Consider the following 25,384-nt stretch of genomic DNA (forward strand, 5'->3'; position numbering starts at 1 on the left):
GTGGATGCAGAGTACACATGTTCTGCAGGGTCTCTTTTAAAAGACTCACCCTGTATATAGCTGCATAGTTGAACTTCCTGATAAATTATAACCCCGCAATTTCATGTTGGACACTCAGGGCCGTCTTTACCCAGGGGTGCAAGGGGTGTGGTGCACCCGGGCGCCAAATTCTGGGAGGCGCCAAATGTACAGTGGTACCTCGGGTTACATATGCTTCAGGTTACAGACCCCGCTAACCCAGAAATAGTACCTCAGGTTAAAAACTGCTTCAGGGTGAGAACAGAAATCGTGTTTTGGCGGCGCGGCGGCAGCAGGAGGCCCCATTAGCTAAAGTGGTGCTTCAGGTTAAGAACAGTTTCAGGTTAAGAACGGACTTCCGGAACAAATTAAGTACTTAACCCAAGGTACCACTGTATACCTACTGTAATCCGGTCCCTCTCGATTGGCGGCAGTGAAAAGCAATGGAGCGAAAGTCCCCCCCCCCTTCTGTCACTCTGTTATTCTGTAGCGTCAAATATTGTAGCATCAAATATTCCTGCCGAGTCAGGAAAATGAAAGCAGTTATTTCCGCTGCGTCGTTGTTACAGGTGAGCAATTGCAATTCTCCTCCCCCAAAAAGGTCAACAACTTTGGCTGCCCCCTTCCCCAAAAAGCTCAATAACTTTGAGTTCGCCCCCCCCAAAATCTGGGGGTGGCTAAACTAAATTTGGAGGCTCTGGGCCGATCTTTGCACCCCGGCAGCGCATATGCTAAAGACGGCCCTGTGGACACTACAGTATTAACAGAGCAATTCAACCTGCTTTTGCATCCTTCACCCAGCCCCTCCTGGCCTCCCTAAGACCCTGCTGGTCTCTGCCTGCAGAGGGAGGCAGCTTCACTCCATTGGCACAGAGTTCCCTTCTGCCCACCACACGTGCAGTCAGGCAGAAGTCTGAGCTGGCCTGGGATACACTGGATCCCAAGCTAACCCTGATGTGATCACATGACAGCATCAGGAACAATCCAAGCTCAATCGTTGTGCTTAACCCTGAGTGTTAAGTCCAGTTGCGGACGACTCTGGGGTTGCGGCGCTCATCTCGCTTTACTGGCCGAGGGAGCCAGCATTTGTCCGCAGACAGCTTCCGGGTCATGTGGCCAGCATGACTAAGCCGCTTCTGGCGAACCAGAGCAGCGCACGGAAATGCCGTTTACCTTCCCACTGGAGCAGTACCTATTTATCTACTTGTATTTTGACATGCTTTCGAACTGCTAGGTGGGCAGGAGCAGGGAGCAAGCAACTGGAGCTCACCCTGTCGCGGGGATTTGAACCGCCGACCTTCTGATTAGCAAGCCCTAGACCACAGCACCACCCGCGTCCCCCTGGGGGGTTGGATGGCTCCCTAAATAGCTAACTGTCCTTATGCTGCATCTCTTAGAGGTATGGGCTATCCTGGTTTCTGATAGCCCCAAAATCCTGGTCTTAAATTAAATTCCCTGCTGGGGTGAATAAATAAAATGCTATAGAATCTTCACATAATCTCGTAACATTCCTAATGATAGAAAGCATATTGGAAATTTACAGCTTTATGAGAAATCTCTTTGCATGGATGTATCTTAAATGAAACGAATAATGTATGAATATAAATCTACCCTCCCTTCTTACTGCAATTGCACTTTTTGTGTACGATACTTATTTTCTGTGCCTAATTATAAACCAGTAGCTCATGCACATGTGCTTGTATATAGAATCATAGAGTTGGAAGAGACCACAAGGGCCATCGAGTCCAACCCCCTGCCAAGCAGGAATATGGTTATGTTATTGGTCCCTGCAAACTGCACTGCAGACAAGTTTATCCCTGCACGGTTACAGCCTCTGCCCACCTATTTGCATACCCTCCAACATTTCTCAGATGAAAATAGGGACGTCCTAAGGAAAAGTGGGACATTCCAGGATTAAATCAGAAACCAGGATGGCTTGTCTAAATCAGGGACGTCCCAGGAAAATAGGGACACTTGGAGATTCTGTACCGCAGGCACAGGAGATGGTGGGGGCATGTATGGGTCACAGACCGATATGCTTGAAGCAACACCCTTGTCTGGCTTTCCCATGCCACATCATTCATTATCTATCAAGAAGCTCATATGCCAAGATAGTCTCCTGTTGCATTGGACTGCAACACCTGATGGGAGTTATAGTCCAAATCATCTGGAGAGCACCTGGTGGAGGAAAGTTTTGCTAAGGCATCAAAACAGGCACATGGGAAACTCCCATGAAGATATGTGTCTGGTAATTTATCCTTCATCTCTTGCCTGTAAAATGGCTTAACGGCTTATAGTTTAAGACAATTACACAGTCAGAAAGAAAGGATTTTTATTACATCTTGAGGAGCTGGCTATATATTCAAAAACCCTTTGCAGGCTAAAAGAGCTATCATAAACTTGTTGAAAAGGCAGTTCTCAGGATAGGCATGTGTTGGCTTGCTGGCTGATGAATGAGTCAAGAACACCATTGTCTAGTGCAGGCATAGGCAAACTCCAGCCTTCCAGATGTTTGGGACTACAATTCCCATCATCCCTGTTGTTCTAAACATCTGGAGGGCCGGAGTTTGTCTATGCCTGGTCTAGTGATTTCTTTGATCATGACTGACTCTTCAGGTGCACTGGGACACTCTGTATGCATGAGTGCATGCGAGTGTACGAAATCATGTGCAGCGTTCTCCGAGTGATCAAGGGGAAGATGAGGAGCATATATACCCATGGATGAGTTGTTTGCTTGAAAGGTGGTCACTGTGGCAGAGACAGTAACATTGCAAAAGTACTGCTGACTTGCTTTAACTAAAACTATGTATGCATTAACAATCCTTCCCATTCCAGTGTGTGCTCCCACTAAGTTGGTTGAAGGCCCTGCTCATATGATATTAGCCAATGGATCTTTCTTCAAAGCAATTTCCATGTGATTTGAAAACATATGCTGCTGTTAAGCTGAGGTGTGTACATTTGAGATAGCCATTGCACATGCACAGATGACAGCTTCATGAATACGGGTTTGCGGGGGAGGGGGCTTGCAGGTGCAGAGAAACCAAACAGATAATGTGCATTGGGTGAAGACATCCCCACCTATTCTCTGGTGTGTACAGCAACTGCAGATGAGACTTGAAACAGTGGGGTAGAGCAGCCATCCTCCTGCATTTTAAGCCATTACATGCAACATTAGCCACAATCCGCATCTTTCCTGCAATTTCTTGCAAAATAATGTGTTTTCATGTGCTTTCTTCCAAACCAGCTACAACCGGTATTGAGAACAAGAATGACCTAGCTGTCATTAATGTGAACAGCATGAGACTCTTAATCTCAGGGCCATGGGTTCCAGCCCCACTTTGGGCAAAAGATTCCTGCATTGCAGGGGGGTTGGACTAGATGAGCCTTGTTGGTCCCTTCCAACTCTACAATTCTATGAAAACACAGCCTTAGCATAAGTAGAATCTTTTATCTGCAGATTCTAGTGGCAGTAACTAACCCTTCTTGAATAAAAATAAGTTTGAAAAATAACTCCCAGTAGGGATTACAGGTTTTAAAGATGCATTTTGGAAAGATGGTTTAAAACTCCAACCTCCAAAAAGACATTAATGATAGTTGAGGCAGGATCCCTTAAAAGGAGCAGCATTTAGGAAGCGTAAAAGGACCACTCTTGCTTGTTTTCATTTTCACCGATTCCAACTTCAGTGAGAGACTGAGACAGAGCCCTCTTGAAACAACCGAACAGATGGATTAAATGTGGTTGCTGTTATTTTTTATTGCCAGGGGCTGGATTTACAAGTGGCTGAAACATCATATATGCTATTCAGCTTGGCCTGAAAAATTGTGCTAATACCAGCACCTAAAGCTCTTCTTCAGCTTACTTCACTGCTCCTGACTAGTATTTTTGCCTTTGAAACCTGCATAACACTTTTCATCAAATGAACTTAAAGCAACCCCTAAATATTTCCTTGTGGATCTCAAAGAGCAGTACTGGATTCTTTTTGACCCCCCCCCCTCCGGTTAATGGTTTGTTCTTCTCTATGCATATGCAACAGTTCCCCACCCTGACATTTGTGAGGGTTCCTTTCCTCTTGCTTTCGTCTTTACTTACGTTCCTCAAGGACCTTTTATCCAAGATGATATCAAAGGCCCTTTCACACTGTGAATGAAATCCTGCCTTTTCCTATGCTGAGTCTCACATACATTTTTGCAACCTATCAAAGTTAACTGTTTGATTCTATACAATATATAGCTCTGTAAAGGAAGCTGCTGTTATTATTATACACACCCAGCCATAATTTACAATAGTCAATTACCTATCTCCCTGCTGAGTACTGTGGGGAAAACCTTTGCCGGTGTAGTTCTCAACAGATTACAGTCACTCGCTGACAGTGTATCCCAAGTCACAATGAGGCTTTAGAGCTCAGAGATCAACAGTTGACATGATTTTCTCACTGTGTCAGCTGCAGGAGAAATGCTGATATACCCCTTGTACATTCCTTTCACAGACCTGACAAAGGCCTTTGACCTTGTCAGCCAAAAATGATTTTTCTCCATAAAATAGGATGCCCACCTCAGCTCCACAAGATAGTGTCCTTCCATGAGAACATGCCTAGCGCTGTCCTGTATGACAGGTCATCCTTGGATGGCTTCCCTATAAAGAGTGGTGTGAAACAGGGCTATGTTCTCACCCCAATTCCCCTTGGCATATTCTCCTCCCTGTTGCTCTCCTATGCCTTCAGCTCAACTGAAGAGAGTGTCTTCCAAGAAGTGATGGGGGTCTGGTCAATCTAGCCGTCTCCATGCCTGTACAAAAGCGTGGTGGGTCCTTATCTGAGAGATGTTGTTTGCAGATGATGCAGCCTTGATACCACACTCCAAGGAGTTGGTTCTTACCATCAGCCTAATGAAGACCAACATCCTTGGTCAAGACATCACCAGTACTCCATGCATCAGCATTGGTGACCCACACTCCTGAGGTAGTAGGCAATTTTGTCTACCTGGGCTCCACCATAATCAAGAAACCTCTCCATCAACACTGAGCTGGACAAGCGTATTGGCAAGACAGCTATGGCATAAAGGTATGGGAGAATGTGATACTAATGTCCAATATCAAGATAAAGGTCTACTGATGCAGCAATTGTTGCCCCCCTCCCACAAAGCAGTAGCTTTACACCAGCTGAGGGAGCAACCATGTTTTGCATGGCTGAGTCCAACCTTTCCCAAAATTCTATATGTTGCAACCAAACAAATTCCAAGTTTCATTAAAAGGAGAGTCTTAAAGGTCAATTGAGAGATAGCACCACCAAATACTTGCATATCTGGTTAACTGACGTCCATGCCAGCCCGTCTATTGCACAGAGCAAAAGGCCATGTCAGGGGCTGTTCTATGCATCATTAAAAGCACCAGCATTTTGCCAGGTCAGTTTGATACATGTTCTCAATGTATTATCAGTCTGAAGCTACATTAATTTTCATGACCTGGGAATTATCTGGAATAGAGCACCTCCTACCAGACCCAAACGAGCTCTTTACTGTATGGTTCCAGTGATTGGATCTATTGCCTACTGAGCATTCCAATGAGAGAGGTACTGTGAACTGCCCATTAGCCCAGCCATCTGGCAATGTAATAAGCTGGATAATTTCCTATACAGCTGCAAGCACCATCTCACGACAAAGCCCCCTTTATTTAATCCATGAAGCAAAATTGATTTCTGTTTCATATATACAAATGAAAACAACCAGTAATGCATTGTGGGCAAACCCCCCACTATTTTAAAAATTTTAAAGTTCACCTTTCATATAGGTTTGTGCAGTTTTATACCATCAGTTTTATACCACACCTGCAACTATATTACAGGCTCGCTACACTTTATGGTGGCACAATGTGTCAGTATCTAGGTTGTGTTGAAATTCTATAACCTAAGGGTGGGAGGGTTTGAAAGCATATATGCAACAGGCACCCGTACTTTTCCTCCCAAACTACCTCCCCCCAAGTCTACTTTCTCTTAGATTACTACTCAGAAACACACTGGGGAAAAAACATATGGGGGAGAGATTTCAAAGGGAAAGTGAGGGCAGAGAAAGAATTCTGTACCCTCTTTCTTCCAGCATTAAGTATTAACACCCTTCCGATTTTATAGAAATTCACCAGCAACCTGCCTCCTAATATAGGATCTGCCACCATCACATCCAATTAGTGCTTGAGCTACTTTTGTTTAACAAGGGGAGCAAATTTACACTTATGCGACTGAGAACAAGGGATGGCCATACACTTTTGAATTTAAGAGTGGCTTACTCAGATTAATTTCAACAAACAAAATTAAACAATTAAACCAGTAGACATGTATGAGTATTTACAAGGCCTTTCATTTCGTGATTATACTTTAAAAAACAAACAGACCCAAAGATGCTTGGAGATGAGATCCAGACTTGTGTCTGATAAAGAGGACTTGCACAGACGATTGTTACCAATACAGCAACGCTGGCTCAGATCCCCAGAAATCAGAACTCCAACACACACACACCATCCTGAACCACAGGGTACCTGGCAGCAAGTCCCGCTGAGTGCACAATTCTATAGCAGATGGTAGCACACAGTCCGGCAGGCGAACAAGTCCAAAGCCCCAGCAGGCAAATTCCCATCTCTACAACTATGATCCAAGGGTTAGGGCATCTGGAGGTCAGTCCTGCACACACACAGCCCCAAACAGCTCTCTGGAACATCCAAGCCATGGTCCAATCAACCTGGGCAGTTGAGCAAGCACAGCCCCTCAGCTCGGCTCCCCTTTTGTACTTTGCCTGCTGATTGCAGCATCTGGGCTTGACGAGGCAGGTGACCCTCACCTGTTTTGAGCCTACTTCAGCTGAGGAATCACATACCTTCACCCAAAGCTAACAAGCCCCACCTGGCTAGCTAGGGAACTGGGCTCTAGGCCCTGCCTGCCTCAGCTTCCTAGAACGCCCCTCCCGCTGCTCCCTATGCATCAGAACCCACCATGTTCGTGGAGACAGGGGCCCCTCTGGCTCTGGGTCCTGCTGCTCTGGTTCCTGTGCATTGACCCCCATCCCCTCACCACCCTCTGTCACCCTATGAGCACTTCCTACACCAATCTCTCCTCCCCCATCCCCAGCTTGCCCCAGTATGTCCCAGTCCCAGCTACACCCTTTAGTAGGATTTCTCTTCCTCCTCCCTGCCATCCTGTCAGTTCATCACACACACACACACACACACACACACACACACACACACCATTTTGAAATGGTTGAGACTCCCGTTACACAACTGAGTTTCTTTTTTTAAAAAAGAATATTATATACAAAACAGGAACAGAAATATCTCACTAAGGTAGCACTTTCTGAGTAACGATTCTACAGTCTTTGATTTCTTGACAAATTCTTTGTGTCAGGAGGTAAAGTCATTTGTGTGTATCTTTTTAACCCTTTTGGTTTTCTGTCTTGAAATGTAAAATAGCTATAAAAAAATTAAAGTAAATTTTGAGAGGAACAAGAGTGTAAGTTTCCCCCAGCTCAGGTTGCTTTAGTTAACATTTGAGGTTAATTGGTCCTCAGGCTCTCTTTTTAAGATCTAAACTGGCCCAGCCATTTCTTAATTAGTTTGGCTCAGGAAAGTAATACTGTCAAGAAGTGAGGAGGCAAAGCCTAAGAAGGTGTGATCTTGGAAGTGGGAGGATTTTCAGTTGTCATGTTTTGTAGTGAGCAACAATTCATCAGCCAACGGATAAAAGAGTGTTGGACTGCAAATTCACAACTAGTGGAGGGTTATGAATGGGAGCTGTCCAGCTTTTCTTCATCTTCCATCTATTCCTGTCCCACAGATATGTCCCACATACAGCAATTCATCCTCTTCCTTGTAGCATCTCTGACTAAGGACAGCTGGTTTAGGACATGTGTAATGGCAAGTCATTAACGGGCAGTTATTGCTTCAGAGAAGGATCAAGTACACAGGGCAGGCATGTGTGTCTGTGCAGAGCGTTACCAATATATCTTTGTCAAGGCCGACTGCAGCGCCTGCTTTCTGGATTCTGCCCTCAAATCTCGGAATGTGATGCTTCGGCTGCCCTACTCACATCTGGTCTAATGGATTCATTTGTGCCAGTCACTTCATTGCAAACCTGTAAGCACATTCCACCATGGGCTGCTTCTTATTAACCCTAGCCCACCCCACTCCAATTACAGACTGCTAATTTAATTGCTGGCTCATGCACTTCAATTTCTCCTCTGTAAAATTCAAAGAATAATGACCTTAGCCCCATAGAAATATTGGAATCATTTAGAGGGGTGGTGGGGGAGTCCTCTCGTATATAAATAATGGAATTATTATTATTATTATTATTATTATTATTATTATTATTATTACTACTACTATTATCCCTGCATAAGGAAGTTTTTAATGTTTGATGTTTTGTTGTGTTTTTATATTTTGCTGGAAGCTGCCCAGAGTGGCTGAGGCAACCTAGTCAGATGGGCAGTATATAAATAATAAAATTGTTGTTGCTGCTGCTGCTGCTACAGATCATAGGTGATACTCAGGAGGAACACCTAGCTTTCTCCCTGAGTGACTATGTATTAAAATCATTAAATGGGATTAAAGCTAAAGGTAAAGGGACCCCTGACCATTAGGTCCAGTTGCGGATGACTCTGGGGTTGTGGCGCTCATCCCACTTTACTGGCCGAGGGAGCTGGCATAAAGCTTCCTGGTCATGCGGCCAGCATGACTAAGCCGCTTCTGGTGAACCAGAGCAGCGCATGGAAACACCATTTACCTTCCCGCTGGAGCAGTACCTCTTTATCTACTTGCACTGCATGCTTTCTGGGTTGAGAATATTGCTATGGTTATTATGGGGTTTAGAAAGTAATCAATCCAAGTCTTTATTAAGGGTTTATTTAGAACTATGGCCTGTATGCTGGTTTTCATGTACTTCAGGGAAGCCCACAGGCAGGGCATGAAGACAAATGCCTTTTCTTCCATTTTCCCACTCCTGCACTCCAGCAACTGGTAAGAACATAAATACATAAGAAGCATCTTCTGGATCAAGCCAGTGGCCCCTTTAGTCTGTTTCCCCTGTGGGAAACCCTCAAGCAGAACCTGAGCACAAGAATATTCTCTCCTCCTGTGGTTTCCAGCAACTGGTATTCTGAAGCACTACTGCCTCCCGCTGTGGAGTCAAAGCACAGCCATCATGGCTAGTAGCCATCTCCATGAATTTGTCTCATCCAAGTTGGTGGCCATCACTAGTGGTAATAAGAGTTATATCACCTCTGAGCATGGAGGTATCATTTAACTATTGTGGCTTATAGCTGTTGACAGAATGATCTTTCATGAATTTATATATGGATTGTAAGCTGACTTTAGTAAGGATTGCACATAAAATTCCAAATTCCAGTAGTGGATGGATGGTAGAGAAGGAACGTAACACAACTGGCCACCCATCAGTCATGCATCACTCTCTTTGCAGGACAGGGTGGAGGAAAATGTTCACAAACAGGAAAATTCAGCTGCAAGGTGAGGGGGAAATCAATGCTTGCAGATGAAAATAATCATGATATTCCTATCACTGGCAGGTCCATAGACCTGAGCAACAATGATAATGGTCGATCCTGCCTTCTCAGTATTCCCTGATAACAGTTTGAGCTGTTGTTAAACTGAGCAGGGGTAGCATAGTCACCAGAACAAAATTAAAATGTGCTGCATGGGTGGCTGATTTTCTTTTCTGCTAGTCGGCAGGAGAGAGAGGGAGATAGAGAGACTTTTCGCTACTGCTCTGCAATTCTAGCCTGATTCACTCAACCAAAGATTCTTTTCCAGAATGTAAATTATCCCTCTGATGAGTGGTCTGTGACTGTGGTGTCTGCTAAGCCTTCATCTTTGCACCAGAAAAGGATGATATTCCTTTTCCCTCCCCACCTGCTGATCTCTTTCTCTCATGTGGCTTTAATCATGATAAATTTATTCTAATGTTCTTCATAAGACAAACAATACACCACTAATCTACCATGATCTGGGTTCTGGCATTACTGAGATTAACCTTTTATCTATTATGTGGAGTGCAAAGTTAATATGCTCCCTCCCATTAACTATTTGTTATGTAGTGGACCCCACTCTGCTTCACACTTGCTACTTAAAAGTCAGCAACTGAAAAATGCATCATTTGAAATAAGAAATGTGCTTAAAACATCTTTCTTTTCTTCCTCTAAACTACCCCTCAACTGCCTTGATTCTGCCAGGACAGTCCCTGAATTGATAAAGCCACCACAGTTTCTGATCTGAAAGTGAGGTGTTGTGATTTTGAGGTTTTGTCTCTGCCCCCCAGCGCCACCTTGGCTGTGGATCCTGCCTCTCTGCCTTGTGCAACATGGTGGCCAACTCCAAACTTGGTGGCACAGCTTGATGATGTCATTTGCCAGGGCACTGCTGGGAGTCAGAAGCAGAGGGTGTGTGCATAGGCTTAAAAGGGCAGCGGTGCACATTGCAGCCGGCAGTGGCGGTGGGTGAGCCTTGAGCAGGATGAGGGAGTGGGTGGGGGGAAAGGGAAGTAGGGCTGGTAGCTGTTTCAGTTACCATAGAAAGCCTACAACTTGACCCTCTTTGGGGACTTTTTCTTTTCCTAAATGAACTCTAGTGCCAAAACAAATTAAACGAGCTTAGTGAAAGTAGCTTCTGGGCAGAGGAGATGCACTGAGATTTAATATCTGCCGACTAAGCAATTTTATCAATATTAAATTAATTGTTTCTGTAGCAAGAGTAATGGTTTCTGGGCCTTAAATCCAGATGAGCAAAGCAGGGAAGTAAGTATAGGAACTGCAAAAGCTATCCAGTGATACAGGACGAAAGCAGGCTTTGCAGGAGTTTAGCTCCATTGTTTGGTTTCATCTCATGAAGTCTTGTTGCTATGCACTTAGATTGCAACTGACTCTGTTCAGAAACACATCCAGTCATCTGGTTTGCTACTTCTGTTTCTTATGCCTGCCATTCAGAGTATCTTCTTTCCTTTTCCTTTAACTGCACCATGGCTTTTAATCTATAGCTAGGTAATGGACCAGTGCTATGAACAACAGTGGGCTCCTCTCCAGGTCACCCACTAGTAGGGTTGCCTTGTTTCAAAAAGAAAAATGAGGACACCCTGAAAATTGTTGAGCTTTTTAAAAAGGACCCCAATAATGCCCCAAAACCCATGGTTTTTTGGTGAAAATTTCTCATGTAACTGGTGCCTAAATGCCTGTAATTCTGCATGATAATCCCAGTTAGGTTTCTCAGAGCGGCTTCTAGTCGCAGAAGGTGAATGAGAGCAAAAGTGCAGTGCAAATTTTTGGTTTACTTGCCGAAGATCCAGGGCAAACTGCTGCCTTCCAGAAATTCCCCCTTCTGCCTTTGAAATCCCAGTAATGTCCAGGAAATCCAGATGTATGGCAGCCCTACCCACTAGCTTATGACAGGTTGTGGCCATAGCCACAAAATCAATGAATTACCCAGTTTCTTGTTAGCCAAGAAGATAAGCATAGATGCCCTTTTCTTAGTATTCATGGCATGTTTTTCATTCCCATGACAACAGTGAAGACAATGATGTTGCAGCCTGTTCACCAGTTTAGGTTAGCTGCAGCCTCACTGTGCAGCTGAGGCACACATTGCAAAAGTAATCAGCAATCTACCACTTCTCTGAGATCTTATCTGATGAGGATCTGCAGCAGGGAACCACAAGGTCTTCAAGCCTCTTTGTTAGAATGTGTGTGGCAAAAATTGGAACTTTGTGCAAAGTGCATGATGACTCATCTGACATTTTCAGCTTGACTGAAGACAGTGCTTACCTTTAATTCTAATCTCAATACACTATCCACGCTTATACTTTCAGCCGGTACGAAGAAATTATTCTGCATGCTGCATAGATGCAAAAATTCAAGGTGATGCGAGTTAAAGCATGATGCTCTGTACATGTGGGAGCAAGTGCTTGCAAGCATAAAGGACAAGCTCTAGACCTTGAACTGGTCTGGATGAGGATTTGCCTCTACATATCTTCCCTTCCTCCCCTGTGACTCTGTGCCCCTCCTATTGTTTCACCATCCCACCTTGGACCAGCTGCTGTCACTTCAGCCCCAGGACCAAAGAAGGGGAGGGATAAGCAGCAACCCTCCTCTTGAAATGTTACTAGTGACATAGATGTTAAGAGAAGTAGTAGTAGTAGTAGCAGCAGCACAAAGGTATAAGAAGCAGAATTTTACGCAGCTAGCTTTCAAGTGCCATTGCAGAGTTATAATAGATTGCTAAGAAGCATGTGAAGGACAACAAAAAGCGTCTCCTCCATGGCTGATACCAAGGACAGATGCTCAGTTTGTTCAATGTGTGGGGCCAGCCCTGCATGCATGTATTTTGAGTGAGGGTGTCAAAATTAACCAGGTCATTTGTCTGCAGCAGTAAGGATGAGCATACAGATTCATTCATTTATTTGCTTTTACATCCAAGGAACTCAAGGTAGTGCCTATGGATCTCCTGCTCTCCCTATTATCCACACAGCAACAACCCTGTGAGGTATGTTAGGCTTCATGGCTGAGCAGGGATTTGAACCCTGGAGTAGGATTTGACTCCAGCAACCTAACCACTATGCCACACTGGTTTCATGTTGCCTATGACAACCTTTGCCAACCTGGAGCCTTCCAGATGTTTTGGACTACAACTCCCATCATCTCCAGCCAGCATGAGTTTGGATTACAACTCCCATAAACCCCAGCCAGCAGTTGTGCTGCTGGGAATGCTGGGAGATGTAACCCAAAGCTTATGAGGGCACCAGGTTGCAAACACAGTATATGAACCTAGCTATATACCAGTTAATTGCCTGCCATTTTTGTAATTTGTGGGAGTGTACACAAGTGCAGCACAGGGTAGGTGTGCCTAAAGCATATACAGTGGTACCTTGGGTTAAGAACTTAATTTGTTCTGGAGGTCCATTCTTAACCTGAAACTGTTCTTGACCTGAGGTACCACTTTAGCTAATGGGGCCTCCCGCTGCCGCGTGATTTCTGTTCTCATCCTGAAGCAAAGTTCTTAACCTGAGGTACTATTTCTGGGTTAGCGGAGTCTGTAACCTGAAGCGTCTGTAACCCAAGGTACCACTGTACAATGGTTACCAGGCACATTCGCAATGCAAGCCTATCCACGTCTACTTAGTTCAACTAGGCTTACTCTCTCTGTGCATAGCATTGCAGTGTCAGTTTACATAAGGATTTCCTTGTGCTTCTGCATCCCACATAGGATGACAGAAAATCTTTAGATGGCCCTAATTGTTTTGGCTGAGAATGGACAGATTTTTCTTTTACAAATTTCATATGGAACACCTGACACGTGCCCTTGCTGAACTTGCTAGAACATATAAGAGACTAACTACTGTGCATTGGCTGGATTATTAGGGGTTTGCACATGAGAGGCCAGGCTTCAGATTCTATCACAGCTATGGAGGCCACTAGGTGTCTATGGTCAGATTACTGTCTCTCAGTCTGCCTTAATATGATGGTTGGGATGTCCTTGGAGAAAAACAAGTAAAATAAGATCATCAATGGTGCCATGAAAGTGAACACACACCAGGGAACCATCCTGACATATAGAAAGATAAGAACAAGGCGTAGGCTTGAAGAATTATATATATTTTTACACACACTATGGATGACACCTGGACATTGTTCCCAAATTAAACTATTCATGTGGAAATCTGAATGGCAAAATCCTAAGTTAAAATGTTGAATTCTGAATTGTATTACAAATATGTGTACATGGTGGGTGGATGCATTAGCACCAGTGGCGTAGCGTGGGTTGTCAGCACCCGGGGCAAGGCAAGTAATTTGCGCCCCCTAACCCGTGGATTTTAGCAGGGGGCAGAGAGCTGCGAGTGCGAAAGCGCCCCCCCAGATGTTGCGCCCGGTGCGGCCGGCCCCCCCTGCACCCCCCACGCTACGCCACTGATTAGCACTGTGATTTTTTGTTGTTGTAATATTTTCCAGCCAACTTTGTAGTACTCCCTAATACTGTTCATTCCCTGCTCTTATTTCATTAATGTTGCTGTGCACTGAGCTGACATTTTCAGTGAACAATTTATAATGAGGCCTACAGTTTCTTGCTTGATGGTAACAGCAAACTGAGGACTCAGCATTTTATATGTATAGTTACTTTTTCCTAATGTAAATTACTTTACACTCATCAACACTGAATTTCATCATTTTATTGCCCACTCACCTAGTTTTGCAAAACCCTCTAGTAATTCATGATACTCTGCTTCTGACTTGACTATTTCATTAATTTTGCAAACCCTACAAGTGTTACTGGCTTGCAGTTCACCTTCCTGCTCACATTGCTCATCAATGCATTAAATAATGGAAGTCCCAATACAGAATCTTGGAGAACACCCCCACCCCCCCACCCACACCCTAGTTACATTTTCTGCTTTGCTACATAGCTAGTACTAATTAGAAAGGATCCGGCTGTGTGGCTTACCACGAAAATTACATTTATTAATGCAATAGGAAATGCTTTGGAATAATAGGTAAAAGCTTAACTACATCAAAATCATTTTAAAACATACGACCATTTACTATTTTCAGATGCAGCATAATGTAAAACAGCTTCTTGGTCAGCAGTAATAAGATATGAAAGCAGGACTCTTTAAGGAAATGGTGGTGGGTGGATGTGCATGATTTGCCCTTGTATTTACACCAGGGGGATGATGAAACAACTGAGATCAGTATAAAGTAAGTACCTTTGCCCTCAGCGCTTCTTATGTCTGCTCCCAGGAGCCAGGAGCTGCAGGGGACATCAGTCCTGGCGAGGAAGCCCTGCCCACTGCAGGACTAACACAGTTATTGGCAACCTGGCACCCTCCCGATGTTTTGGGCTTCAACTCCCATCAGCCCCAGTCAGCGAAGTTGTTTAAAATATCTGGAAGGAGCCAAGTTGGCAAAGGCTGGGCTGTCATCTAACTGGTCTGGCAGCCATTTCCAGGCTGAGATAATTTATTGTGAGACCAACAGTGGCCCATATTCAGCAGCAGCAGAGGGGCAATTATTTTTTAAAACCACGAAGACAGTATCTTACAACAGGTAGGTACAACATCCTACAAACACTTTCTGTCCAGGAAAGTCTCATTAGCACCTTGCCAGTCGACACTGTAAGGCTAGTGCTGCAACTGCACGTCATCTAGATGTTCTGCTAAAACTAAAGGAGGCGGGAAGGAATGCCAATTCCAGAATAAACTGCTGGCGTGGAACCAAGCTTTCCACCAGCACTTTTCATTCTTTGCCTGGAAGATGAAAATTTCCTTTCTGTATGTTGGCATTCCCAGTCATTGGGTGAATGGAATCAAGGGTGATCTGGTTTTCTGAAAGGGTCCAATACATGATGGATTTCATAACCCCTGTGCACTGAATGAAGAAGCTAGATTTTCGTATAGGTGTGTGCAATAAAAGCTTATGAGGAATGTGCTGCCTTATGCAATACAAAAGGCTATAATGTCAGCTATTATTCTGCAGAATAATTATGCTTCCTGGAAAAGTATAGTCCTTAATAGGACACAGAGAGAATAATGATACAGAAGATTAGGCACTGAACTTGGACAAGGTTCAGATTCAGTTTCCATCTGATGGCATCTCTTTTTTCAGGCTTTTCATATCAGAAATTGGAAAAATTGGGGGACTTCTGCTGTCCTTCCTTTTGGCTGACTTGGAAGTCCAATATCTAAAATGCAAGTCATTTCCCACATCCAATTATGGAGCGACTTGCCCTCTCAGGAACTAATAACCTGGATGAACTTTGCCTTTCCCTCAACATTCTGAAATATTTTATATTATTACCTACAAGCTTCATCTAATAAGGTGTAGCTGCTTCATTGGTCTCCTAGCTATTCTCAACCCACTGTCATTTTTTCGAGCCTTTATCATTCTGTTTCTCTTGTACTTTGGGGGAAAGATGAATCCCTTCTGACTTTCTTTGTCAGCCGAGATATTTTTGGGAAAGGCAGCCTTTTTATGATACAAAAGTGGGCCAAGCTTTCAAAAGGACCACCACACCTGACACACACGCACACACACCACAGTAACTTTCTATGTTGTAATCAAAACAAGCACTAATTTCTAAGGCAATTTATGCATTACCCATATTTGACAGAGGAACATGAAAGCTGCAGGTGCTGCTGCAAAACGTTAAACAACATGCTCTTCATCCGGGCCAATAAATTAATGAATCCCTAAAATTACTTGATGTAATGATGTCAACAATATATAAAACCTCCATGCTCACATAATGTGCAACCATAATAAGGTATAGAAAGTGCCTGGGTACTGAATTCATTTTTAAAAGGTGGGGGGGGATAGTAGAAAAATCTCACTATACTAAAGAAAAGACAGCAAATATAAAATGAAACTGGACAACATTGCAAAATAAAGCAAAATAAACACCTTGTAAGTATCCAATCAACCCTTCATGCCAAACAGCAGTATAATAAACAGCAGAGCAATTGCGACTTCAGATCAATGCAGCTGCTGGCAGCTAGGATGTGGTGGGCAGTCTCCTTCTGCCATGCTTGGCCACACTCTGCAGAAATCCCTACTCTGCCTGCTGAAAGTGCAATGGGGGGGCACACTACTGGTGCTAATGAACAATTATAATGGGGTGTCACAAGGGAGGAGGGGGGTTGATGATGCAGACTTTGAATCCAAAGCTGGTCCCTTTATCGGAAAGGGGCCCAGTGTGAACCCCTGAACTGCACAAGCCTGAAGTTGGTGCAGAGAATATTGGTGGGAATACTGTTCCCTCCTGAGCTTCAGCAGCTGGCAGGGCTGCAGCTGTGGGGGAGAATCCACCACTCCCCCTGTGCCCCCCCCCTGTTATTCAGTCTTGGGGAAAAGTTAAACAACTGCAACGCTCGAGGTTTTGCATGGGCATATTGAATCCTTTGAAAGATGAACACATTCAATAGTGCTTCGAATGGCGCTTTGCAATGCCCTACTGTTAGAGTGCTGGGTACCCTCCACCACACAGTGGTATTCAGCAGGGCAACCCTCCAGGGAACTGCCTCACAAGCCATTGGCTGGTTACCTGTAAAGTGATGATAAGTTACAAAGGCATCGGAGCTGACATAGAGATACCTTGCCACACCCTTCCCTACCTTGGCACATGATTCCTCCCCAGTACGGTCAGCACACAGTGTTTAGTGTGTTGGCCAAGCTATGCAGAACTTTAGGCTCAAGCTCTTAAAAATACATGGCTGGATGTGGATTTGAGTAAAGACCAACCTGGTGGTCTCCCTCCTCCATTGCTAAGTACTTGTGGCTTACCTGGTAACATTGGCAGGAAGTGCTAGGAAGGAGATGCAGCCTTCTGAGCAGTGCAAACCAGCTGAGTCTAGCCACCAGGGCATTTAGGGGAATCAAAATAGTGGGTGGGAGCTGGAAATGTTGTTTTAAAGGTGATCTCAGGGAAAGTATTAGCGCTAGACTGTGCCATAGACCTGGGGCCTGGCAGCTGCGCTAGAATACCAAGTGCTCATGCTAGCCTTAATAAAAATGCAACAAAGCACACCACAAAAGCAGCAGCACCAAAGTACGAGGGGAACCCCAAACACAGAAATTCAAGCGCAAAGCACACATTTGTTAATATAAAGGGTAGTTACCGCAGTAGGAGTAGGTAGCATAGTGGCACTTTTTGTGGCAAGTAATTTAAGATACTACTACCAACACTACTACTACTAATAGTAATAATAATTCTATATACTGCTTAATACCAAGATAGACACCTAAGCTGTTTACAGATATAATTTTGAATAGCTAGAGGGTATTTGTGAGTTTTGTTTTGACAGTTAGCTTTTCTTTTCTTTTCTTGAAGCCTAACACCAGTTGATAGTTCCACAGGAAAACAATTGCATACTGATTTTTCTGGAAATGTCTCTCTGTTTAGTATATTCATCACGGTGGTCTGGAGGAAATGTAGATGAGTAAATATCATGCTAATGGCCTCAGTTTGAAGGATTGATAGTGGAAGACACCATGCACATGCTTCCGAGGAAAAATGTAGTTTACAAGTATAAAACCATTGGATTTCCCCGATGAGCAATTTGCTCAAAGTATGTTAGGATTTATACAAGGCAGCATTAACAAATTTGTCTCCTGCTGCACTTGTTAAACTTCTGCTTTTTCTGTTTGAAAATTACGCGAAGAACATCTTGCTACAATGGTAATGAATTCAAAGTATATTTGAAAACAAAGACAAGTCGCTTGTGCCTTATTTTAAATGAAGCTGTGGCGGTAAATACATTTAGACAACTGTGAAACAAGAGCAGGAAAGGTGGGGAAATAGGTGGCATCCAGCTATTAGTCTTACTATTAGGTGTTAGCATTTCTGCAATGTTAAAGGTTAAAGGTTATTTGCAAATAATGGGTGCTTGCCACCAAGAGAATAAATGATGTTTCCCTGTTCACACCACCAATGCTAGCTTTGGAATTGAGGCAGGCTGCTAACATTCTCTCTGTTTTTTTATTTCTGCATAGCTGACCTGTGATCTCAGAGGCGTAATAATGTATATTTCTCAACAAGCCTCTGAAGTTAATCTCTTCTGCTGCTATATTTAAATGGTTCTGAAAAGGCCTGCCTAATCTGATGATAACAATTACATTTTCAAAGAGGGCTCAAATGCAAAGGCAATCGCTTCCTTAGAGATTTGACTCTTTTTTTTTGCAGGAGAACAGTATTCCACTGACTCTAGCTTTGATGATAATGATCATTTTCCCATGACAAGGACAAAACCATGGCTGCTTTAATTAGCAGGCTCCATGTAGCTCATCTAGCCAGAAGTCAATGCTGGAAGCATTTGAATAAGGCCACACATCCTTTCTTATACTGCAGGGATAATATCCTGAAGGCTGAAAGCCATTAACCAATGCAACTATTTTATTATCTAGTTTCAGCCAGTGTTGTACGGTACTTCGCTGTACAGGTTGGGGAAGGGATGTAGCTCAGAGGTAGAGCAACTGTCTTGCATGCAGAAGATCCCAGATCCAATCTGCTGCATCTCCAGGAAGGATGAGGAATCCCTTGCCTGAAGTCCTGGTGAGCCACTGCATGTCAACATGGATGATACTGAGCTATATGGACTAGTGGCCAGACTCAGTGTAAGAGAGTTTCCTATGTTTGTATGCTTTTATTTCAAACTAGCAAGAGTCCCATCAGATCTGATGTGTGTGGCGGGGCAAAAGAGAAAGGGCAAAGGAGAAGAACTTGCTATCAGAGGACCCAGTCATGGCTAGGGTGTGGAAGATGGGAGAGCAGATTAAAAGGGTAGGGCATGCAAAGATTCAGGTAGGTAGCCATGTTTGTCTGACGCAGTCAAAATAAATAAATAAAATTAATTAAAAAAATTTAAAATTGTCCAGTAGCACCTTAGAGACCAACTAAGTTAGTTCTGGGTATAAGCTTGCATGAAGAAGTGTGCATGCAGACAAAAGCTTATACCCAGAACAAAATTAGTTGGTCTCTAAGGTGCCACTGGACAATTTTTTAATTTATTTCGAGGGCATGCAAAGTGAGAGCAGGATCCCAGGGGGAAGAAGCCCGCCAAGCGAAGCTGGGAGCGGAATGCAAGTCTTCTGGGCAGCACCACTCCCCCAACAACTTCATTCAAGAGGCCAAAGTTTCCCCATCCCTAGTCAAGTCAGAAGGTCATATAATATCAGATTGGTTTTGAAAGATGCCAACATATGTAGCACATGTATAAACAGCAACAGCAGCACTATCTGGCAGATTGAAATCGATTGGAATTTATGCTCAAGCCTTTTTGCTGCATGACAGCGGTTCTCAAAGGGTGTGGCAGGAGAGGATGACAAGTGTGACAGGAAGATTCAAGGACAACCAAAGAAATATTTAAACATTTCACCGTAGTATAGTATAGTATAGTATAGTATAGTATAGTATAGTATAGTATAGTATAGTATAGTATTTTTTTATTTTATTTGCAGAATATGGAATGATATCTTCGTCAACCAATGGCCACAACAGCTAGAAGTCAATTGCAGCCCAGTTTAAGCCTCTAGTGCAGGCTTCCTCAGCCTCAGCCCTCCAGATGTTTTGAGACTACAATTCCCATCATCCTGACCACTGGTCCTGCTAGCTAGCAATCATGGGAGTTGTAGGCCAAAAACATCTGGAGGGCCGAGGTTGAGGAAGCCTGCTCTAGTGACTAAACTCATTTTGGATATACAACCAGAAACAGTATCCATGCCTCTTTTCAAGAGTACTGGCTACTTCTACAGTTCTTAATGACATATTGTTGTGAACAGGTATTTTCAAGATCAGAAAAGAGAAAGGCTTCTTTGTGTTATTGAGGAGATGAATTTTTCTCAAATTAGACCTAATGTAAATGAGATTACCCAGCAAAGCAAGCTCACACCTCTCACTGAGTTTGTATAATACTTAAAGCACATATAGTATGTAAAAGGCTTGTTTATAATTATATTTTGGAAATGATTCATGTTCTTGTGTAGCTACATTGTTTTATACTTTCTGGCTGTCCCCTGATCATATTATAAAGTAGCTGTGTTCTATGTTATAAATCAAGCATTGCAAGGAGTTGTTTCTTTTTGTTTTCCAATGTATTTATCAATAAAAAATTGGGTGTTGAGGGAGCAAATTTTTATTTTGGAAGTGTGGCTCAGAGAAAAACATTTGAGAACCACTGCTGTACGATTCTGTCATATCACTTCTTAATAATGCCTCAACATGCGCACCTGAAGAATAACAACATTCGGCTTATTTATTCATTTTAATCCACCCAGGCTAATGGATCATGATAATGAGAATGCAAGTTTACAGGACTCATGGGCAATTAAAGCAAAAGTAATAAAGCCTTCCTTCTTCCCTTTGCTGGAATTATGTGAACTATTACTAGGGAAGAGAAGGCCAAGCCAGGGTGATCTTGAAAAATACACCAAATCACAAGGAATGTTTTAAAAATTCTTCCTTTATTGTTTTGATTTTGTATCATTTTTTTAGTAATTTAAATTCTAAATGGCTTTGAAAAAATGCTAAATAAAAGTGTGTGTGTTGTTGAGTGACTGGAAGAGGCAGGCGTTTAAGGTTGGGGTCCCCAATGTGGCACCTGTGTGCATTATTTATTTTGTGGTTTTATATTTTGATTTTGTGCTGTGAACCTTCAGGTAGAGGGCAGTATATAAATTCAAATAAGAACAACAGTGCCCTTAAGCACCCCCTCACACTCTTAGCACCTGCCCATCCCATTTTTAAAATTAAATAGGTTTTTTTGTTATTTGATGGGTGTGCCTTTTGGGGGGGGGATGTTGTCTGCTTTTGTCTGTGTTTTAATTGTTGGGGCCAATAGTTGTTTTGTCTGTTTCTTTAGGTGTGTGTGGGTGTTCTGAGTATTGCTTGATTTTCTTCTGCAAAAAAAGGTACAGTGGTACCTCACGTTAAGTACTTAATTCGTTCCAGAGGTCCGTTCTTAACCTGAAACTGTTCTTAACCTGAAGCACCACTTTAGCTAATGGGGCTTCCTGCTGCTGCTGCGCCGCCGGAGCATGATTTCTGTTCTCATCCTGAAGCAAAGTTCTTAACCTGAGGTACTATTTCTGGGTTAGCGGAGTCTGTAACCTGAAGCGTATGTAACCTGAAGCGTATGTAACCCGAGGTACCACTGTATTTCACAATTCCCTCAACCAATTTCCAAATGTGCCTGGCAGGTCCCAAAAGGTTGGGGACTCCTGACCTAAAGCCATCTGTGAGCTCATTTGTTGGCATCTAGTCAGGTGAATTGACAGACAATGACCTGCATTGACAGTCAAAGTTGGGTTACTACAAGGGGGGCGGCATTTTAAACTGAAAGGAAGCCCAGAAGGGGGAAGGTGAGAAGTAGCAATAATCACAACAGGTGTAACAACTTAGGACCCTGCAGATTTGATGGGAGCTAATAATAGTGAACAGCCAAAGCTCTTGGCATTACTGAGGCCATCTTTCAGCAATTACCTACACCGGAGATTGCATTTTTGAAGGTAGTGAGAGAAAATTAATGCCTGAATGGGAATCTCATGCAGTTGACACTGCGTCAGACCTTTTTGTTCCAGGTGGATCATGGGGCTTTGGCTACAGCTTCCTGTGTTTGATGGCACTCTGCTGCCTCTTAAGTCAGCTAGCTAATTTCTGGGATGGCCCCATTGCCACAAGGAGAAAATGGTCTGAATGGGAGAGGATTAAATTTACTCTGTCAAAAAATAGCAATAACCCAGAACTGTAAATTGAACCAATTGAAGATAATGGAGATTGGGGGGGGGGGGGAGAGAGAGATGGAACACAAGTAACAGAGTGATCCACCCGGTGATTCAAGAAGTTAAATTAGAAGAGCAGCAAAAATAAAAAATACACAGGAAAATAAAATCACACTCCCCCGATTTTTTTTCTTTTTCAAAAAATAAAGAGTGATGAGAATGTAGGCAAGAAGGTGGGTCATCCAAGGAGCTCTAATCCAACACAAACTGTTATTTCCACTCCAATAATGCATAATATTGGGAATATCACACTAGCATAAAAATGACATTGTGTGTGCGGCATCTTTCATCTCACTTAGAATCATAGAACAGGAAGGTACCCCAAGGGGAATCTAGTCCAACCCCAGGCAATGCAGGAATCATTCCAGCCGATTCAACAAGTTGAAAAAAGCCGTTCCAAAGTACAACAATAAGAAGGGATGAACTATAAACCTGACAGTGATCCCCTCATCTGCTTTGAACAGCTGTCCCATTGAAAGAGCAACAGTTTGTTGTACAAGGGAAGATAAATAAAGAACCAAACCAACTTCTCATACTGTGCAAAACCAGCAGAAGACAGCAGGGCAGGGTGGGGGGTTAGAATGAAGTTTCCGCACGGCAGATACTCTGCTGCAGCAGTGGCTAACCTGTGCCTTCCAGATATTGCTACACCACACACCCCGTCATCCCTGACCATTGGATCTGATGGGAACTGGGGTTCAACAACACCTGGAGAGCCACAGGTGAGCCACCCCTGACCTAATTTCACAGCATGCCACATCCTGGTGCAGTTGCCTCCCTTAGGTATAATGTGCTTTGAAATTTGAGAATGACTTTCAAAGAACTAATTATGTTTGTTTGGGGACCAAGTCTCAACAGCCCATTTGTCTTCCCTTTGCCCTAAGTGCAAATACAAAGTCATTTGGTCAATTTATGACCCAGACCAAACTATCCCCACATGTACAGCTGAAAAGCTTTCCAGGGCTAAGGTTACTTGGTGCTGGTTTGAAGCTGGATTCTCTTCTACATTGCCTAACTTTCTTCTATGTATTTTCCTGCCTATACCCTAAGGGCTGAACCAGTCGCTTGCCCTTGTGCTGCTGTCTTGCTTTATTTTATTTAACAAAACAGCAGCACAAGGACAAGCTGCTGGCTTAGCTTTTAGGTTCAGCTGGCGGTAGTGGTGGGTGTCAGATTGAGACTGTGCGGGGAGTGGGGTTTTAACCCTTGTGCCACCACAGTCTCAGTCTGAATCAGGAGCCATTGCACCTGTCGTCTGCAACAAGTGCAAGCTCTCATTTGCAGCATAGCAGCTGCTGGGGGTGGGGGGAGGATTCTGATTAGGACTGTGGAAGCGGCAGAGAGTTACACCCCCCCATCTCTCAACTCATAGTCCTGATCTGGTCGTGGTGCACACACATACACACACATCCCCCACCCTGCCCTAAGACCAGCTATTTGTTAAATAAAATCTAACTTTGCAGTGGTAAGCTATGTGACAAGTATCACATCTGCTTCGACCCTAACAGCGTGGCTCAGATCTGGAATTAGGAATGTAGCCAAAATGGACACAATAGGCAGCTATCAACATGCAAACCCCAAGGTTTGCAGAAGTGGGGGCAGGAATTGTTTGGAAATGTAAACCCAGGGGGACCCCCCTCCCCCCAAAAAAAAATCCAAGTGAGGACTGAGCATGTTCAGCACCCAGGGAATGTAGGGGGTGGGGGAGAAAGAAATAGAAAACTTTGGTGGGAGAGGCAGAATGGAATGGAATATCCTGAAATAAAACATGGCTGGCTAGTAGAGAAGGACAAATCTGTCAATTTCAATATCTACCAGTTTCTCGTTTGTCCAATCTTATGTTCAATTCTCCACATTTCCACATCAGTCTGTATTTTTTTTTTAAGACCTCATGAAAATTCATCAGCATTTTAACATGAATGTAGCCTAACTTACGCATTTGTATGCAGTTTTGCATTACATATACATTTTTGCATGGCAATTCTCTGTAATATACTGTGTTTTTGTATGTTATTTTCACCAATATCTTCATTTTTTTAATGCGCACTTTATCCTAGTATATGCATTTTGTACCTGTTGCTTAACTGGAGAACTGCAGTGCAAATTTCGGAAAAGTGCAAATTTTGAAGGATGTTTTGGCCCACATATTTTGGAAAGGGTGAATTATGTAGGTTATGCTAACTATTTTGAATCTCTCCCCCATTCCCACTGGCTAGAGCACTTGGCAGGATCATTTTGTATTGCAGCCTTTTATTGCAGGTCTTACCCATTCTGCCTAATGTTCATTAATCATAAGCAAACATTAACCACATACCTCTGGTAGCAGATTGGGCTGGAAAAGAGAGGTGACGTGCTCCTCTTTACTAGATCTCGTCCTTGCAGAATTTACGAAGTAAAACTATGATGGAGTTCCATGACACATGACCAGCCTCACTCTCTCCTTCAGACTAGACCCTTGCAAAGTATATATTTTTTCAAAGCCATTCACTGTCACACTAGGCTTTCACCACTTACAACTCCCCCCTCCTTTACCCACTCGCAAGGAGGTTCAGCCAATCACACAATTAAGAAGGAAACCACAATCACAAGCCATGGAGGAACTCAGATGTGACAACTCGGAAAGCTGGGTGTTGGCTAAGAGCTAGTTAACTGCTGTGGTTCTCATTTTTTTCTCACTGTCAAGTGATGTATGGTTTTGCAGTTCCGTGAAGCTGAGAAATTTCCCTGTGCATGGGATTGCCACATCTCTGGTATATTTGGATTTCCTCTTATTTTACAACGTCACAGAGCATGGGAAATAATCAGTGGCATAATGGGGAAATTTGGGCAGGGGGTTGGAAACAGAGGGGCAAAGTATCTTTCTAGCTGGGTGAAGAAGAACAGCATATATTCGTGACAAGAGTTCAGAAATGGGGGGGGGGGCAAGTGGTGGGTGAGCTCCTTGCTTGGGGGGGAACCCCTAATATTATGAAACACATTGCCTTTGAACACAGAAGTTCCATTTAGCTATCATGGCTAAAAGCTCTTGAAAAATCTATTCCAACGTGAATACTGTATATATGAT

General features: G+C 43.4%; 1 protein-coding gene across 1 annotated transcript in view; it reads right to left on the reverse strand.

Annotated features, from left to right (window-relative positions):
• Positions 1 to 24,865, reverse strand: part of GRAP2 (GRB2 related adaptor protein 2) — a 48,593-nt gene extending 23,728 nt beyond the window's left edge. Inside the window, exon 1 of the mRNA XM_083573902.1 lies at positions 24,635 to 24,865. The gene's annotated coding sequence lies outside the window, so the exon portion shown is untranslated. The remainder of the gene's footprint in view (positions 1 to 24,634) is intronic.
• Positions 24,866 to 25,384: the final 519 nt, after the last annotated feature.

The sequence above is a fragment of the Podarcis filfolensis genome (assembly GCF_964270895.1).
Source record: "Podarcis filfolensis genome assembly, chromosome: 10".
Taxonomy (NCBI): Eukaryota; Metazoa; Chordata; class Lepidosauria; order Squamata; family Lacertidae; genus Podarcis; species Podarcis filfolensis.